Source organism: Oryctolagus cuniculus, chromosome 18 (genome assembly GCF_964237555.1).
Source record: "Oryctolagus cuniculus chromosome 18, mOryCun1.1, whole genome shotgun sequence".
In the NCBI taxonomy this organism is placed as follows: domain Eukaryota; kingdom Metazoa; phylum Chordata; class Mammalia; order Lagomorpha; family Leporidae; genus Oryctolagus; species Oryctolagus cuniculus.
In genome coordinates, this window is record NC_091449.1 from 36,700,034 (window position 1) to 36,716,188 (window position 16,155).

The 16,155-nt window shown below is 43.0% G+C and overlaps 1 protein-coding gene across 30 annotated transcripts in view; it reads left to right on the plus strand.

Annotated features, from left to right (window-relative positions):
• The window catches only part of CHD9 (chromodomain helicase DNA binding protein 9), a 284,556-nt gene that overhangs the window by 115,590 nt on the left and 152,811 nt on the right, over positions 1-16,155 (plus strand). The window lies entirely within an intron of this gene.

Below are 16,155 nucleotides of genomic sequence, written 5' to 3' on the forward strand. Positions count from 1 at the left end.
GACATAGCTTATTATGACATCAAGATTAGTTAAATTGTCTTGGACATTAAAAAGATTTTCAAGAATAACCCTGATAATATCTTACAGATAGGGAAAAGCATAATTCATAACTAAGATCACAGTAATGTGGCTAAAAATGCAGAATCTTGGGGTGGGTGTTTTGGCACAGCTGGTTAAGCTGACACTTGAGACTTGCATCCCCTGCTGGAGTGGCAGTTTGAGTCCCAGCTATTCTACTTCTCATTTAGCTCCCTGCTAATGTGCCTAGGATACAGCAGTTGATGGTTCACGTACATGAATTCCCGCCATCCACTTGGGAGACCCAGATAGAGTTTCTGGCTCCAGGTTTGAGTCTGGCCCATCCTCAACTCTTGCTGCTATTTGTGGAATGAACCAGCAATTGGAAGGTCTCTCTGGCTCTCTGCCATTCTGCCTTTCTAATACATAAATCTTTTTTTTTTTTTTTTTTTTTTTTAAAGACCAAACAAAGAATGCATGATCTGATTCCAGAATTCCTTGATTTGAATCTCGGCTCCTGTTAATAGCTGTGTGACTTTGGGCTGGTTATATAATTCTATGTGTCTTTTTCCTCATGTTTAAAATGTGAACTAGTAGAGTCTATTTTATAAGATTTTGGAAAGAATTAACAGTGTTATAGCATGTAAAAGTGCTTAGGACTAATGTGAAATATATAATAATAAATATTTAATAAATGTTTTTATAATCATACATTTTTCATAGTAGTATGAAAGTATGCATACGAAAAAATACCAGAAGGGCATTTGTTTTAGGGTAGTAAAGAGTATATTTCTCTTTCCCTTATTTTCTAGTTTTTGTCATGTGAGTATATTGCTTTTATTTATTTTATTTGGAAGGTAGAGTGACACACCAGAGAGATTGACAGATCTCCCGTTCACTGGTTTACTCCTCAAATACCTGTGACAGTCAGGATTGTACCAAGCCAAAGGCAGAAGCCTGGAACTCAATATAGGTCTCTCAAACGGGTAGGAGGTATCCAACTATTTGAGCCGTCACCTGCTATCTTCCAGGGTGCACAGTCTGCAGGAAGCTGGAATTGAAAGTGAAGCCAGAACTCAAACTCAGGCATTCCAGTATGGAATGTGGGCATTTCAAGCTGAATCTTAACCACCAGGCCAAACACCTGCCCCAGGATATTACTTTCTTAAAAAAAATTGTATTTTCTGAAATCCTGTTGTTAAATTAACGATTCATAAAATGATTCAGTACCTTTCTTTCCCATGAGACTCGGTGGACAATGAAAATATTTTCCAGTTTTTCATTTCAAAGACTTCAAGTGTTTGAAAAGACCAAATTGATTTTAGTTCTGTTTCAAATAGTATTTTCAACACATTTTTTAAAAATGTTTGGATAGATGTAAGGATTCTTAAAAGGCACTTATATTATGCAATGTATACATGTAACAAAACATCACACAGTACACCATAAATATGTATAATTTTTTTTTAATCTTTTATAAGCCCTGCACCTCCCCTTCTTCTAGTGTTGAGTTGAGCATTATGATTTTGCTCCCTCTACTGGAAGAGAATCAAGCATTTCAGTCAAGAAGGATGGACCTGGGAAAAATTGCCACTTAACAAACTTAAGTTCATGTATTTTCTGTGTACATTTCTGATTGATTTGACTAATTATTTTGTCCAATGTATAATTGAAGTTGTGAAGCATAAAGTTTTTTAACTTCTTAATTTTTCTAAGGCTTGTTATAATTTTTTTTGAAAGATTTATTTATTTATTTGAAAGTCAGAGTTACACGGAGGAGAGGCTGAGAGAGAGAGAGAAAGAAAGAGGTCTTCCATCCACTGGTTAACTCCCCAATTGGGCGCAACAGCTGGAGCTGTGCTAATCTGAAGCCAGGAGCCAAGAGCTTCTTCCAGGTCTCCCATGCAGGTGCAGGGGCCCAAGGACTTGGGCCATCTTCCACTGCTTTCCCAGGCCATAGCAGAGAGCTGGATCGCAAGTGGAGCAGCCAGGACTCCAACCGACATGCATATGGGATGCCCGCACTGCAGGTGTTGGTTTTTTATCCTCTATGCCACAGCACTGGTCCCTTGTCATTTTAATTCATGATTTTTGTTTTCTTTTATCTTGTAATTTATTTATTTGGACGGCAGAGTTACAGAGAGAGAAAGAGAGAGCGCGCTTCGCAAGTGAGCACAGCACTGGCCCCATCAATTCATGTTTTTCTAAACATGTTTTGTTTCTTTTCCATGGCTTTAAAAAGTGTTCAGATTATGGCCGGTGCTGTGGCGTAGCAGGTAAAGCCACCACTTGCAGTGCCCGCATCCCATATGGGCGCTGATTCGAGTCCTGACTGCTCCAGCTCCGATCCAGCTCTCTGCTGTGGCCTGGGAAAGCAGTAGAAGAAGGCCCAAGTCCTTGTGCCCCCTGCACCCATGTGGGAGACCTGGAAGACGCTCCTAGTTCCCGGCTTTGGATCGGCGCAGCTCTAGCCATTACGGCCAGTTGGGGAGTGAACTAATGGATGGAAGCCCTCTCTCCCTCTCCCTCTCCCTCCCCCTCTCCCTCTCCCTCCCCCTCTCCCTCTCCCTCTCCCTCTCCCTCTCCCTCTCCCTCTCCCTCTCCCCCTCCCCCTCCCCCTCCCCCTCTCCCCCTCCCCCTCCCCCGCTCCCCCTCCCCCTCCCCCTCCCCCTCCCCTCCCCCTCCTTCTGTGTAACTCTTGACTTTCAAATAAATAAATCTTAAAAAAAAAATAGGTCTCCCTATATTGATAGCATATAGACAGACAGCTATCTGAACAACATTCTCAGACCCATCATAAGCAACCTTTTACAAATCATCTTATTTGATACTGTTAAATTAATAAAGGTTTCGTTTAATGTTAAAGATTTATTTTATTTACTTGAAAGAGTTGCAGAGAGAGAGAGAAACAGAAAGGGAGTTGTCTTCCATCCTCTGGTTAACTCCCAAAATGGCCACAATAGCCAGAAATGAGCTGATCCGAAGCAAGGAGCCAGCTTCCTCCTGGTCTCCCATGTGGGTGCAGGGGCCTAGGGACTTGGGCCATCCTCCACTGCTTTCCCAGGCGCATTAGCAGGAAGCCAGATTGGAAGTGGCGCTGTGACATAGTGGGTGAGGCCACTGCCTGCATTGCAGGCATCCTATATGTATGCCGGTTTGAGTCCCGGCTGCTCCAGGAAGCTCCTGGCTCTTGACTTCCAATTGGTGCAGCTCTGGCCTTTGCGGCCATCTGGGGAGTGAACCATTGGAAAACTAACACACACACACACTCTCTCTCTCTCTCTCTCTCTCTCTCTGCCTCTCTGTAATTTTGACTTTCAAATAAATAAGTAAATCTTTAAAAAAAAAAAAAAAGAATGAATGAAAGAAAAGAAAAGGAAATGGAGCTGCCAGGATTCATGTGGAATGACAGGGCTGCAGGTCAGGGCTTTAACCCACTGTACCGTAGCACTTGGCCTCAATAAGGTTTTTAAATCTCACCATTTTGTTTTGGGATTTGTTCTGTTTCACTGACTTCTTGTTCTTTTTTTACATGTCCAAAATAGTTAAAGGCAGTCTGTTTGTAATATTTTTTGACTTACTGAAAACCTGTTTCCAAGTTTCTTATTTCTTCTTAGTGTTAAATGTGATATTTGGAATTTGTTGATTATAGGAGTAAAGAGAGATGGATTGGTAAAAGAAGGTAGGGGAATCATGGATTGCATGTCAGTTTTATATGGACTGAATTATAGGTCACATCCTAAATATGTTCAAATTCAAATGATTTAATGTGTGGAAATTTATGATTTATTTTGGCTGAGTGTTTTTTGCTGATGTAATTTTGGCATATTTTGATATGTTACTACATAGCTGAAATGTTGTCTTTTTATTTTTAAATATTCATTTTTTATTTCTTTGAAAGACAGAGTTACAAGCCGGCGCCGCGGCTCACTAGGCTAATCCTCCACCTTGCGGCGCCGGCACATCGGGTTCTAGTCCCGGTCGGGGCGCCGGATTCTATCCCGGTTGCCCCTCTTCCAGGCCAGCTCTCTGCTGTGGCCAGAGAGTGCAGTGGAGGATGGCCCAGGTGCTTGGGCCCTGCACCCCATGGGAGACCAGGAGAAGCACCTGGCTCCTGTCTTTGGATCAGCGCAGTGCGCCGGCCGCGGCGGCCATTGGAGGGTGAACCAACGGCAAAGGAAGATCTTCCTCTCTGTCTCTCTCTCTCTTTCACTGTCCACTCTGCCTGTCAAAAAAAAAAAAAAAAAAAAAAAAAAAAAAAAAAAAAGAAAGAAAGAAAGAAAGAAAGAAAGAAAGAGTTACAGAGAGGTGGAGAGGAGTGGTGGTGGTGGGGGTCTTCCATCCTCTGGTTCACTCCCCAAATGGCCACAACAGCTGGAGCTGAGTCTATCTGAACTTAGGAGCCAGGAGCTTCTTCTGGGTCTCCCACACAGATATAGGGGCCCAAGGACTTGGGCCATCTTCTACTGCTTTCCCAGACCATAGCAGAGAGCTAGATGGGAAGAGGAGCAGCTGGGACTAGAACTGGCGCCCATATGGAATGTTGGTGCTTCAGGCCAGGGCTTTAACCCACTGTGCCACAGTGCTGGCCCCAAAAATGTTGTCTTAATAAGTTATGTTTTTATGATGCTTTTCCTGGTTCTATGGAAATTTTTTCTGAGGTTTTTAATTGAGTTATTTTTCCCTCTAATTGCAATAATTTTGATTTTAATTAAATTTGCATTATGTATTCTATAGAAGTTAAGAAATTTAAAAAATATTGAAGTGGCATAATATTTTATTTTATCAAAAATAATTCTGAAATACATTTTTATTATAACCAAGACAAAATATTCTGTAATCTGTTGTTTGAAAATTCATGGGTAGTACTATCTTTAGAATCATAGAAGGGGTCAATACTGTGGTGTAGTAGGTTAAGCCTACTACCATATGGGTGCAGGTTCGAATTTGGCTGTTCCACTTCTGATCTTGCTCCCTTCTGTTGGCTTGGGAAGGCAGTGGAAGATGGCCTAAGTGCTTGGGCTCCTGTAACTGTGTGGGAGACCTGGAAGAAGCTCTTGGCTCTTGGCTTCAGATTGGGCAACTTTGGCCATGGCAGCCATTTGGGGAGTGAACCAGCAGATGGAAGACCTCTCTGTGTTTCTCCCTCTTTCTCTGTAACTCTGCCTCTCAAATAAATAAATAAATATTAAAAAAAAAGAATTTTAGAAAGTTCTATTAGAATTTTGGGTATTTAGAGAATATTTTTGTACGCCTTTTTCTTAGTCACCAACTGAAGTAGAGAGGTTGCAGATATAATTTCAAATATCTTAGAATACCCTGTAGTCTGTGTCAGTTGTTAAAAATAGGGTATATTCAGCTTCTTGCATTTGGGGAGTGTACCAATAGATAGAAGATATCCCACCCCCCCTCCTTCTCCTTCTCCCTCTCCCTCCCTCTGTAACTCTGCCTTTTAAATAAATAAAATACATCTTTAAAAATGAAAGGGATAGGGGGGGAAGCCATTGTAACACATGAGTCGTACTTTGGAAATTTATATTCATTAAATAAAAGATTAAAAAAAAATGAAAGGGATATTGCTGAGATCATTTCTTATCTATTGGACTCTTGATTTTGCCACTTAACATGGAGGTGAGAAAAATTGCTGGATGTAGGGGGAAGAAGCTGCAGGGAGATGAAGAGGCAAGGAGTTCAATGGGGAGAGGAAAAAAAATGCTATAGCAAGTGCTTTTTAATGTAATTATTTTCAAAACATTACATTTACAAAAATTACAAAACAGTACAGAAAATACTAGTTTACCTCTAAATTTTGGAATTTTTCTGGCTTATGACAAATATTTTCTGCTGTTTTGTAACATAAATTCTTTTGTTTTTATCTTTTTTGTAAGAGTTAGTCATTTATTTGAAAGGCAGAGTTATATAGAGAGAGGAAGAGACAGAGAAAAAGAGATTTTTCCATTTGCTGGTTCCCTCCCCCAAATGGCTTCAACAGCCAGGGCTGGGTCTGGCTGAAGTCAGGAACATGGAATATCTTCTGGGTCTCCCACATGGGTAACTGGGGCCCAAGTAATTGGGCCATCTTCTGCTGCTTTCCTTGGTGCGTAAGCAAGAAAGCTAAATTGGAAGCAGAGCAGCTGGGACTCAGACTGGCACTCTGATATAGGATACCAGCGTTGCAGGCAATGTCTTAACCCACTGCACCACACCAACCTGTCTTACTTGTTAAATGGAAATAGCATACGGGGTACTGTATGATCTATCGGTGTTTGTAAATTAAACTTAGTGTCAGAATTCTGTATCAGTGAAATGTGTGATCACTGAACTAGTAATCAAAAGAGAAAATAGAATTTTTTTAAAAGATTTATTTATTTATTTGAAAGGCAGAGTTACAGAAAGAAAGAAATCTTCCATTGCTGTTTCCATCTCAAATGGCTGCAACAGCTGGGGCTGAGCCAGGCTGAAGCCAGGAGCCAGGAGCCCCTTCTACGTCTCCCACATGTACGTAGGGGCCTGAGCACTTGGGCCATCTTCTGCCACTTTCCCAGGTGCATTAACATGGAGCTGGGCTGGAATTGCCACATGGGATGCTAATGTCACAGGCAGTGTCTTAACCTGAAACACCATGATGCCAGCCCCCTTTAAAAAAAAAAAAAAGATTTATATATTTATTTGAAAGGCATACTTAACAGAGAAAAGGACAGAGAGAGAGATCTTCCATCCTCTGGTTTACTCCCCAAATGGTCACAACAGCCAGAGCTGAAGCAGGTTGAGTCAAGAACCTGGAACTCCATCTGGGTCTCCCATGTATGTAGAAGGGACCCAAGCACTTGGACCTTTGTGTGCTACTTTTCAGGGCACATTTTCAGGGAGCTTGATCAAAGTGGAGCAGGCAGGACTCAAACTGGCATCTATATGGGATGCTGGTGCTGTAGGTGGCAGCTTAACCTCGTGTGCCACAAAGCCTACTCCAGAAAATAGAATTTTAGGATGTATTTTATGTAATGCTTTGTTGACTTTTATATTCTGATGATTTTTTTACTTTGCTACCTAGAATTTTTTTTCCAGTTCAACTCAAAATATTTATTGAGTTCCTGCTATTTTCCAGACTTTGTCCTAGGCACTCAAGACATAGCAAATACCTTGAGTTTTTATTTCATTTTTGTTGTTGTAAATAGAGAAACTTACAGAATTGCTAGACTTAGGAAAAAAAATTTTAAAGGTTTGAGCAGCCTGTGCTAAGCATATTTTATGATAGTGATTTTTTTTCTGATAAATTCAATAAATGGTTGTTAAAAAGAATTGGACAACACAGGAAACAGATGAAAAACACGTTACTTGTAATATCACTATGAAAGGATCAATACTGTTGATATTTGTTTTATAAATTTCTAGTAATATCTGTTTGTCTCTACCCCATTCCCCATCTGTATATTTTTCCATGTTTAAAAAGCAAAGTTGGGATCATATAATTTATGCTTCTTTGGCAGATAGGATTTTTATCTTCCATTTTAATACATTGTATATATATTCTTCATTTCATTAAATATTTTTCCAAAAGTGTTTGCCATTGTAAGGTTGCTTAAGTACCGTATGAAAGTAAGATAATTACTAAGCTCTAGAAAAGTCAATGTCTTTAAAATATTTGTTTTTCTTACAAAATTGTTGTAATAGATTAATTTATAGTAGGTACAAAGTAATAAAACATTGTAATATCCAATACAGATAGCATTTACTTTGGGCCAAGCACTTTTCTGATTACTTAACATATATAAACACTTCGATCCATCACATAGTTCTTTTATTTGGGTATGGTTCAGTGCACTTGGGAGCAAACTGAGGTATAAAGAAATTAAATAAATTAACTTCCAAGTCATATAGTCAGTAAGTGTTCATACTGGATTGAGCTGTTTGATTCCATTATCTGTGGTCTTAACCCCTTTCACTTTACTTCATAGTTGTTAGTGCATTGTAATAGATAATAATGTTATAAATGATTTCTTTTTTTCTCTCCACCGAAAAATCTACCTTAACTTAGAATCCTTAAGTGGAGAACACTGTTAAGACTCATGTTTTCTGACTGTAGTGGCAATAGCTTATCCATTCGTAGAGAAAATACAGCCCTACAACAACCAAACAAAAACTAAACTAGATTATTTCTTCCAACAGTGTTTTGACATTTTAAAATTTTTAAAAAGATAATACCAACTAGGCTGGTGCTGCGGCTCACTAGGCTAATCCCCCACCTGCAGCACTGGCATTCCGGGTTCTAGTCCCGGTTGGGGCACTGGATTCTGTCCCGGTTGCTTCTCTTTCAGTCCAGCTCTCTGCTGAGGCCCAGGAAGGCAGTGGAGGATGGCCCAAGTCCTTGGACCCTGCACCCGCATGAGAGACCAGGAGGAAGCACGTGACTCCTGGCTTCGGATTGGTGCAGCATGCTGGCTGTAGTGGCCACTTGGGAGGTGAACCAACAGAAGGAAGACCTTTCTCTCTGTATCTCGCTCTCTCTCTGTGTAACTCTGCCTGTCAAAAAATAAAAGAAAAGAAAAAAAGATAATACCAAGTGCCTCAAAGAGAAACCTAGTAATTATCTTAAAGTGTTTCAAGGATTTTAGAGGTCAGAATTAGATCCGGTCAGTGGTAATCACAGAAGCAGGTTTTCCTTTAGTATAAGGAACAAGTGTGAAATACAAGTCTTCTACTGAAAGCAGAGAGGTGGAATAGCTGAAATGTGTCACAGAAGGAATTTCTATAGTGGGTGTATAATAGATTCAATTGCTAGGTTATTTCAACTCCTAAGAATCTATAGTTGTAATTTTAGGTTTCATGTTGGACAAATCATTCATATTGTCTGTTTAGCTCCTGAGTGGTGATTATGATGAAGAAAGGTAAAGAAGTATGACAAGTCCTCCACTATTCAACAATGTCAAAGCATTATTTGTTGGAGATAAGTAAAGTTTGTAGCTGTTTTTTACCTCCTCTGGAGGGTCATGGTGATTGTGGTAGAGTACTCTTTAGGAAAAGATGAAAAGAAATTTTGATTTTTATAGGGAGGTCTTATATGTTGAGAAATTTTCTTAAGTATTATTTTCTTCGTTTCTTTTTTTTTTTTTTTTAACTTGAAAGGCATTGTTACAGAGAGGCTGAGGTGGAGAGAAAGAGGTCTTCTGTCACTGGTTGACTCCCGAAATGGCTGCAATGGTTGGAGCCAAGCCAATCTGAAGCCAGGAGCCTCCTCCAGGTCTCCCACATGGGTACAGGAGCCCAAGGACTTGGGCATTCTTCTCCTGCCTTCCCAGGCCCTAGCAGAGAGCTGGATCAGGAGTGGAGTAGCCGGGACTTGAACTGGTGCCCAAATGGGATGCCGGCACTGCAGGCAGTGGCTTTACCCACTACACCACAGTGCTGGCCCTTGTTTCACTTTTATTTACTTAAGAGACAGAGAGGGGCTGGCTCTGTAGCGTAGGGGATAAAGCTACTGGCTGCAGCACCGGCAGCCCATTTGGGCACTGGTTCAAGTCCTAGCTGCTCCATTTCTTATCCAGCTTTCTGCTAATGGGCCTGGGAAAGCAGTGAAGAATGGCCCAAGAGTTTGGGCCCTTGCACCCATATGGGAGACCTGGAAGAAACTTTCGGCTCCTGGCTTCATCCTGGCCCAGCTCTGAGCTTCCTGTAGGTCTACCATATGGGTACAGGGGCTGAAGCCCTTTGGCCATCCTCTGCTGCTTTCCCAGGCACATCAGCTGGATCAGAAATGGAGCAGCTGGGAGTTGGACCTGCACACAAATGGGATGCTGCCACCACAGGCTTTACCTGCCATGCCACAGTGCTGGCCTCAATTAAAAACTTTTTTAGGCCGGCGCCGCAGCTCAATAGGCTAATCCTCCACCTGTGGCGCCAGCACCCCGGGTTCTAGTCCCGGTCAGGGCGCCAGATTCTGTCCCGGTTGCCCCTCTTCCAGGCCAGCTCTCTGCTGTGGCCAGAGAGTGCAGTGGAGGATGGCCCAGGTCCTTGGGCCCTGCACCCCATGGGAGACCAGGAGAAGCACCTGGCTCCTGCCATCGGATCAGTGCGGTGCACCAGCCGCAGCGGCCATTGGAGGGTGAACCAATGGCAAAGGAAGACCTTTCTCTCTGTCTCTCTCTCTCACTGTCCACTCTGCCTGTCAAAAAAAAAAAAAATTAATATATGTGTTTATTTGAAAGGCAGAGAAAGGAGAGATCTTTTATCTGCTTGTTCATTCCCCCAGTGCCTGTAAAATCAGGACTGTACTGTGCCAAAACCTGGAGCTGGTAACTGAACCCAAGTCTCCATGTGGGTGGCTGGAATCCAAGTACTTCCTCTCAGGGTACCCATTATAATACAAGGAGTTGAAATTGGAAGTGGAGCTAGGACTCAAACCCAAGGGATGCAGGCATCCCAAGAGGCATCTTAATTGCTGCACCAAATGCTCACCCTAGTTTCTATTGATTGATTTTTTTCTCCCTCAATATAGGATGTATTTTCCTGCTTTTTCGAATGCCTGAAAATTTTAAAAAATTTATTCATTTGAATGGCGGAGAAAGAGAGCATGCATGAGTGTGAATCTCATCTGCTAATTCCCTCCCAAAATGCCCACAATTGTGTCGACTGGGTTCAGGCCCACCTGGTCCTGGGACAGGGTGAGTTTGTAGCCAAGAGATGGGAACAAATCCAGGTTTTTTAGGTGGCAAGAACCCGAATAATTGAGCCATCACCACAGCTTCTCACCATGTACATGAACAGGAAACTGGGATCAGGAGCCATAGTAAAGAATCATACTAAGGAACCCTGATGTGGGATGCTCATCTTAACCACTAGGCTGATTGCTTGCCTTTGCCTAATAATTATTGAATGTATGCCCGATATTGTGAATTTTTTTTAATATTTATTTATTTTTGGGTCAGCACTGTGGTGCAGCAGGTTAAAGCTCTGGCCTGAAGTGCCAGCATCCCATATGGGCGCCGGTTCTAGTCCCAAATGCTCCTCTTCTGATCCAGCTCTCTGCTATGGCCTGGGAAAGCAGTGGAAGATAGCCCAAGTCCTTGGGTCCCTGCACCCACATGGGAGACCTGGAAGAGGCTCCTGGCTCCTGGCTTCAGATTGGCTCAGCTCCAGCCGTTGCAGCCGTCTGGGGAGTGAACCAGCGGATGGAAGACCTCTCTCTGTGTCTCTACCTCTCTCTGTAACTCTGTCTTTTAAATAAAGAGTTAGAGAGAGAGAGAGAGAAAGGGAGGGAGGGAGGGGTCTTCCATCTGATGGTTCACTTCCTAATTGGCTGCAACAGCCGGAGCTGTGCCGATCCAAAGCCAGGAGCCAGGAGCCTTTCCAGGTCTCCACGTGAGTACAGGGGCACAAGGACTTGGGCCATCCTCCTGCTTTCCCAGGCTATAGTAGAGAGCTAGATTGGAAGTGGACCAGCCAGGTCTCGAACCGGCGCCCTTATCGGATGGCAGTGCTTCAGGCCAGGGTGTTAACCCACTTTGCTACAGCGCCAGCCCTGTGAATTTTTCTTTATTTAAAAAAAAAAAAAAAAAAAAAGAACATTTATGCAATAGAGAGGCCTCCCATGCCCTACTTCATTCCTCAAATGTCCTCAACAGCCAGATGTGGGCCAGGCCAAATCCAGGAGTCTGGAACTTAATCCAGGCCTCCCATGTGGATGGGAGGGACCCACTACTTAAGCTGTCACCTACTCACTCCCAGAGTTTGCATTAGCAGGAAGCTGCTATCAGAAGTGGAGCTGGAAGGGATATGGCTATGCCAGATGACTGCTTAAGTGCAGCACCGAATGCCTACTCCTAATTTTACCTTTTTAAATTATGGAAAACTTGCATTCTTGTAAATATCGTTCGAGTTTGGGGAACATGAATTATTGTTGGCTCGCAGATCTGAGAATTGTTAGGTTGGCTGCTTTCAGGTGTTGTTCTGGGTCTTATATAGTTTCTTCACTAACATGTGCTGGTTACTCCTCATCCGGAAACTCTTGGAGTGATATTCTAAAGATTTCTGAAGATCTTTATTGTGAAACTATCTCCTCTCTGCAGCTTTGTCAGCAAACTAGTTACCTGAGGGTCCTTTGACTTCCAGTTCTGTCTGTTTAACTCAGGGAGACTGCTAATTCCACGTGGTTTCATAATCCCTATGATGCAGCTTGGAAACACTCCTGGCAATAAGCTAGGACAATTGATCACTAGATTCCTTTCTTTCAAGGATCATTTTTCGGGGCTTCCTGATGTCCAATATCCAAAACTATTATTTCATACATTTTGCCTTGCTTTTCAGTTCTTCGACACATGAAACTAAATCCAATTCTTGTTATTCTATCTTGGACCTAATCAGAATGCTTGTAACAACATTTTAGTGACTGCATAATATTTCTTTTTAAAGATTTATTTATTTTACTTGAAACTCAGAGTTACAGAAAAGGTGGAGAGAGAGAGGTCTTCCATCCACTGGTTCACTCCCCAAATGGCTACAACGTCCAGGGCTGGACCAGGCCAAAACCAGGAACCAGAAACTTCATCTGGGTTTCCCACGTGAGTGCAGGGGCCAAACTTGGGCCATCCTCTGCTGCTTTCCCAGGCACACTAGCAGGGAAGTGGATTGGAAGTGGAGCAGTTGAAACTTGAACTGGTGTCCATATGGGATGCTGTCACAGCAGGTATTGGGTTAACCCACTCTGCTACACAATAGCTCTGGCCCCTGCACAATATTTCATACCATGAAGGTATTATATTTTATTTAGCTAGTTTATTTTTCTTGGATGGTATGATGGGCATCTTTGTAAATAAACTGTTATGTGCAATGATGATTAGATGGATTTTTGGAAGGTCAACCAAATGTACATTTAAAAAACTTTGATATGGGGCCGGCGCCGCGGCTCACTAGGCTAATCCTCCGCCTAGCGGCGCCGGCACACCAGGTTCTCGTCCCGGTCGGGGCGCCAGATTCTGTCCCGGTTGCCCCTCTTCCAGGCCAGCTCTCTGCTGTGGCCAGGGAGTGCAGTGGAGGATGGCCCAGGTGCTTGGGCCCTGCACCCCATGGGAGACCAGGAAAAGCACCTGGCTCCTGGCTCCTGCCATCGGATCAGCATGGTGCGCCGGCCGCAGCGCGCCGGCCGCGGCGGCCATTGGAGGGTGAACCAACGGCAAAGGAAGACCTTTCTCTCTGTCTCTCTCTCTCACTGTCCACTCTGCCTGTCCAAAAAAAAAAAAAAAAAAAACAAAAAAAACCTTTGATATGGTGGTAGGCATTTGACATTGTGATTAAGGTGTTGCTTGGGATGCCAATATCCCATATCAGAGTACCTGTATTTAAGTCCCACCTCCGTTCCCAATTCCAGCTTCCTGCTAATGCATACTCTGGGAGGCAGCAAGTGATGGCTGACAAATTTAAGTCTCTGCCACCCACATAGGAGACCTGGATTCACTTCATGTCTCCTGCCTTAGGCCTAGTCCAGCTCTGGCTGTTGCTGGAATTAACCAGTGTCTGGGAGATCTCTCTCTCTCTCTCTCTCTCTCTCTCTCTCTCTCTCTCTCCACCTTTCAACAAAGCAAAGTAATTAAATTAAAAAGGAGAAAAGCTCTTCTTTAGAATAAAGCTTGTATATTAGCTGAAGCACTTTCTTTTAGGGATTTGTGCAGTTGTAAATAATAAAAATACAAATAGCCAATATATATTGATCAGTTATCACACATTCATGGCTTTATACACAGTTGCTTATATTTTGAAGTGATAAAACCTTCTTATTTGAGACAGAAACAAAGAAACAAACATAAAAAGTTCTCATCTGCTAGTTCACTCCCCCAAATGTCTGCAATAGTTGGTGTTGAACCAGACTGAAGCCAGGAGCCCAGAACTCAGTTGAGGTGTTCCACATGAGTGGCAAGGACTAGAGCCATCATCATTTGCTGCCTCCTAGGTTGTACCTTAGAAGGAAGCTGGAATCAGGAGCCTTGCAGGAACTCAAACCCAGGCACACCCATGTGGGATGTGAGTGTCCAAATTAGTGGTTTAAGTGCTTTGCTAAATGCTCACCCCTGTAACTCTGAGGTAGAACTTACCCTCTGTTCTTTACAGAAAAAGACTTGAGCCACCAGCATTGTGACATAGTAGGTTAAGCCACCACCTGTGTCACTGGCATCCCATATGGGCACCAGTTCGAGTCCTGGTGGCTCCACTTATCTCTCTCTCTCTCTCTCTCTTTTTTTTTTTTTTTTTTTAAGATTTTATTTATTTAACAGGTAGAATTACAGACAGAGGGAGAGACAGAGAGAAAGGTCTTCCAACACTGGTTCACTCCCCAGGTGGCCACAATAGCCAGAGCTGGGCCAATCTGAAGGCAGGAGCCAGGAGTTTCTTATGGGTCTCCTACTCTGGTACAGGGGCCCAAGCACTTGGGCCATCTTCCACTGCTTTCCCAAGCCATAACAGAGAGCGGGATCGGAAGAGGAGCAGCTGGGACTAGAACCAGCACCTATGTGGGATGTCGGCGCTACAGGCAGAGGATTAACCTGCGCCTCTTCTGATTGAGCTCCCTGCTAGTGCTCCTAGGAAACAGCAGAGAATGCCCCTGTCACCCACGTGGAAACTGGGAAGAAGTTCCTGGCTCCTGACTTGGGCCTGGTCCCACCCCAGCTGTTGCCACCATTTGGGAAGTAAACCATCCGATGGAAGATCTCTTTCTCTCTGCCTCTCCTTTTCTCTGTAATTCTGCCTTTCAAATAAATAAGTCTTTAAAAAATAAACAAACAAACAGATAGGGATTTAAAGTTTGATTAAATAAATTGCTTGGTGTTATATAGCTGGCTAATAAATGGAAGATAGGACTCTGGGACCCACATTATCATTTCTTGCCCTAGAATATGGGGATCTTGAAGCTAGATGGGTAACAAGTTAACTGCCATGTTACCAGTTTCCTTTTGGTGTTGTTAACAAATTATCATAAACTTGGTGTGGTGTTTGGAAACAATGCAAATTTTATTAACTCAGGCCCACAGGTTTTGCTGCCTCTTGTGATACTGGAATCTCATATTAGAGTGCTGATTTGAGTCCCTGCTACTCTACTTCCTTTTCCTGCTTTTCCTGCTGATGTTCCTGGGAAGGCAGCAGAAGATAGCCTAAGTATTTGGGCTGCTGCTACTCATGTGGGAGACCAGGATGGAGTTCCTGGCTCTTGTCTTTGTCCTGGCCCAGACTCAATTGTTGATCCTACTTCATTTTCCATTCTTTTTATTACATAACTGTTCCATAAATCATTTTTTAGAGATTTATTTATTTTTATTTAAAAGGCAGAGTTTACAGAGATGTAGAGGCAGAGAGAGAGGTCATCCATCTGTCTGCTGGTTCACTCCCCAAATGGCCACAACAGCTAGAGCTGTGCCAATCCAAAGCTGGGAGCCAGGAGCTTCTTCCTGGCCTCCCACACAGATGCAGGGGCCTGAGCACTTGGGCCATCTTCCATTGCTTTCCTGGCTGGAGCAGAGAACTGGATTGGAAGTGGAAAGCCGGGACTCAAACCGGCGCCCATATTGGATACCAGCACTACACGTGGTGGCTTTACCCATTATGCTACAGTGCTGGCCCCTGTTAAATCATTTTTAATGCAGGCTCATCCCTAATATTTTTGAGTCCCAGAGAAAGTACAAATGGAAGTTTCCATACTGTGGGTCTTAATATTTGTATGTTCTAAACCAAGCTGATAAACTTAAGTATATTCTATTCTTCCTCCTTGACAAATGGAAGCACTGGTTTGAATTTAATATCCCTGGAGTTCCACATCCAGAATATGGCAGAAGTGGGCCATCTTACTCTCTTTCTTCTCCTAGTTTCATTCTGTACCTCAAGGTGCCTCATGAATCTGTACATGTGTACTTTTAAACCTACATATATAAGCTCCATCTCCTTCTCTCCATTTCTTTGCTTAAACATGCACATACTAGCAATAGGGTCCATCCTTGAGAGAGTAAAGCTACCAAATAGTCCCATACAGACTCTGTAAGTGTGGAATGTCCAACCCATAGGCTCTGCAAGGCCCATGAAATCAGTTGGTGTGGCCCGGCTAAGGCAAAACACATGCAGGATTCAAAATTCAATCAATCTGGCTAATAAAGCTGGCTA